Raw genomic sequence first — 4,255 nt, 5'->3', positions numbered from 1 at the left:
TAAAAGGTCAGCTAAAACACCTTACTGTAGCATAGCGTGCACATGTCAAAATCCACCTGAATAACATGACATGAAAGCCTTTATAGAAAATCAAACCCCAGTAGAACCAACCCAGACAAATCTGAAATGGGTAAAAAAAAACAAAAAAACACCACGGGCAAGTGTCACACCCTGATCTGTTACACCTGACTTTGTGATTGTCTCCACCCACCTCCAGATGTCACCTGTTTTCCCCATTATCCCGGGTGTTTTTTATCCCTGTGTTTCCTGTCTCTGTGCCAGTTCGTCTTGTTTTGCCAAGTGAACCAGGGGTTTTCCTAGCTCCTATTTTTGCCAGTCTCTGTTTTTCCCTAGCCCTCCTGGTTTTGACCCTTCCCTGTCCTGACGCCAAATCTGCCTGCCTGACCACTCTGCCTGTCCTGACCTCGAGCCTGCCTGTCGCCTTGTACTGTTTGGACTCGAACCTGATCACTGAACCCCTGCCTGTCCTGACCTCGAGCCTGCCTATCGCCTGGTACTGTTTGGACTCGGACCTGGTTAATGAACTCTCGCCTGTCTCCGACCAGCCTTTTGCCTGCCCCTTTTTGTTATAATAAATATCAGAGCTCAACCATCTGCCTCCTGTGTCTGCATCTGGGTCTCGCCTTGTGCCCTTATAGCAAGAGACATAATGCAGATGTGCTGCCATGCGAGCCAGTACCCTGTCCTTCCCTCGTTGGACGGGTCAGGAGCATTCAGGAAGTATAACTGACCCAGTTATGCTCCCAGCCTCCATAGCTTAAAGAAAATTAGGATGTGACAGTCAGATAAACAGAGCCAGGAAATCACAAATGAAAGGCATCACGTCAACTGAATACAATCTCTAAGCCTTCTCTGTGGGCACATTTACAAAACATACATATGTAACAACTTATCCTAAATGTTTGGTTGGGGTTAGTTTAAACATAATAATGATAGATGATCTTTAAATAATTCCTTCTATTAAAAGAGTATCTGTAGGTTATTGCGGTGAAATTCATCTGTCTGTGTTGCTGGTTGGAACTATCCTTATAGCCACATAAACCAACAGTACAGGACCTAAATGTGGGGTAATGGACTGTGGTTCAGCCCTGTGGCTCAGCTTCTCACTAAACCAGTGATCTCCACTCTCCCTATCCTACTGGACCTCCTGGAGTTAAACTAAATGATCTGTATTACAATCCTCTATAAAGTCCTGGCCACTTCACAGTTAAATGACCCAGTTCAATCATATAGAATAAGGGACCAATTCTCTCTGTAGTGGTGGTGGAGGAAGATAATCTTCCATTGGACTGTTCCCTCATCATGATACTGACACGGGATGGTCAAACTTCATCACCACAGGAACAGCCCTGGGTGGCTCCATGGCATTTGGTCATGAGAAAGCATTGCATTGGTAACAGTCCCTAAATACTGGTGACTTAATATTTATATGGTACTGAAACATTGAAAACAACTACTGCCATAACCATTTCTGTTGGTGAAAATGGGTTTCTGAAATTCTTACCTTGAAATTGTACGCTAAACATGTCTTGAAGACTATTATTGTCTTCAATAAGAGTAGACCGACCCCCAGACTATCCAAATAATTCCTCAATGTTATATTCATAAACAGGACAGTCACAACTAAGTATACTATTTATTGACAAAACCTTTCACATGTAGACTGTTTATTTTTTAAATCACTGCCCCCAAAATGACCCATCGTGCGATTTTCCCGAGACCAATTTAAATGTCATTGGCTACTACGTGCTAAAACACTCACTGGTGTAAAGTACTTAAGTCGTTTTTTGGGGTGTCTTTACTATACATTTTTTTTTACAACTTTTACTTCACTACATTCCTAAAAAAAAGAATGTACTTTTTACTCCATACATTTTCGCTGACACCCAAAAAGTACTTGTTACATTTTGAATGCTTAGAAGGACAGGGAAATGGTCTAAGTCACACTTATCAAGAGAACATCCCTTGTCATCCCTACTGCTTCTGATCTGGCGGACTCACTAAACACACATGCATCATTTGTAAATGTCTGAGTGTTGGTGTGTACCCCTGGCTAGCCGTCAATTAAAAAAATAAGAAAACGGTGCCGTATGGTTTGCTTAATATAAAGAATGTGAAATGATTTATACTTTTACTTTTGATACTTAAGCATATTTGAGCAATTCTACTGGGTGACTTTCACTTTTACTTGAGTCATTTTCTGTTAAGGTATCTTTACTTTTACTCAAGTATGACAATTGGGTACTTTTTCCACCACTATGTTTCCAAAACACTATGTTCTAAAGTGTACACGCAGTATATGCAATACAGAAGCATAGGACCATATACTGTAGATAAGATGCATCATTAATTGTCATCATAATAATTAAGATCACTGTCCTGGCTCTCTGTGTCATGTATAGGTTTGTGGTCTATTTGCAGGCTAATGTCCCAAAATATCTCCCACAACATGTTACAGAGGGAGACAGTTTCTGCTGTCATGATTCTCTGAAGCAAGAATAAAATGGCTTTAATAGGGGTTTATTTTCAGCAGTCCCTTCATGTCTTGAGGAAGGGCCAAGGGGGTTTCCCTAGCCCTGAGAAAGGGTATACACACACAGGCAAGGAAGCACACAGAGGTCCCTAGCTATCCTCTTAGGGTTATAGGAATATAACCTGTCACAAGTAGTATAACCAGTATGTGGTGGGCACTTGAGTGGGCACTGTTTTACAATGGGGCAATTTGATCAATTCAAAACTAAATAAAGCCTTGTATAGAAACGGCAGAAACATTATAGGGAATGCTTAAACATTTATACCACTGAGGGTTAAACATCACCTTTATGTAGCTAGTAGTGAATGACAGGTGTTGATAGCGTGACACGTTCTGTGCTTTTCACAGCACATTGCTCACACAGGCTATAGGGTGATTTTTTCAATGTAAGTGAATGTTAGTATGTACTGTATTCTTAAATATCCCAAATCTATTGAGAACCAGAAAATTGTAGCTCTACTCTGGTTTTGTTATTGATACTGAATTACTTATTTCAGGTGGGGTCCTGGAACCAGCATTTTTTTTAAAGAACTGTCTTCTCAGAGCTCTCTCTGGGGCCCTCGTGTGGTCATACATGTATCATATTTGGTACATTTTTCAGACCCTTTCTAAAATGATTTGCCGTTGGAAGAAGCCTCACCTCTGATTACACCAGTTTTACCTTACAGTAGTCATATACTATGCCAAGTACCAAAACATTACATTATATGCAACATTAACTTGTTGGTTTCTGAATGAAACCAACAAACCATGCAGCTCTTTTCAGGAGGACTCAGAGAAACAGAGGGCCTTTTATTCCTGCTTGCCAAGTGACTTATGGTTTAATGATTTTATTCCCACTCTTGGCCACAGAAACTGATGGATGCGTCCAGGAGAGTTTACTATCACAGAGAAATGACAGAGGACAAGAAGGGAGGAAATATATTAAAATAAAGTGTTTCCTCTCCACTAGGCCCTGATGTAAAAGTGACGCCAATTCAGTCATTTTCTCCACAGACTGGGCATAAAATGGTTGTGTGTCATAATCATAAAGGAACCGTTCTAGTTTCTTTATGTAATTGAAGCACATTGTAATGGTCTCAACTAAGAAGGGATATAATATGGCTGAGGCTCCTCTTCTCAAAAGGCTTGTGACCATTTGAGATCCTATTGCTATGCCTGTGATGTCATCACATAAAACATCAGAGATTATGTTGGGGGGAACAGATGATATAATATTATGGAACTAAAATATTTGTAGTCTGAATCATATACAATTAGTATTCTACCCCCTAAAATCAGTTTTAAACCTTCTGTATGACAACACTCCTCTGCTCCCACAAACAAACCATATGTCAGATTAAAACCTCAAAGTGTCAGATGCTCCTAACCCTCTGACTAAGTAATTACTTTTTTTATTTGCATATGGAGGCTTCGCAGTTCGGATTATTTTAGTATGGGACGCCATTTGTTCCAAATATTCACATTTCCTCTGTTGTGATGTTATTGTCGCTGGCTATTGTGGGTGGGCTGGCCTAAAAAAGCTTTGTTTTGATTTATTTTCCATCCAATCTGGCCCTCTGTGTGTGGACCATGTTGTGATCCCATGGGGTTAATTTGCTGACTCTGTCCCCTTAACACATCGCCTGCTGTGGGCTCTGTCTGCCTCTGAATGATTGGGTCATGTGCTGCTAGGCTTAATCTACTTTGTGCCTGGGGTAT

The sequence above is a fragment of the Salmo salar genome, chromosome ssa14 (assembly GCF_905237065.1).
Source record: "Salmo salar chromosome ssa14, Ssal_v3.1, whole genome shotgun sequence".
NCBI lineage: Eukaryota > Metazoa > Chordata > Actinopteri > Salmoniformes > Salmonidae > Salmo > Salmo salar.
Note: the sequence above shows the minus strand (reverse complement) of the source record.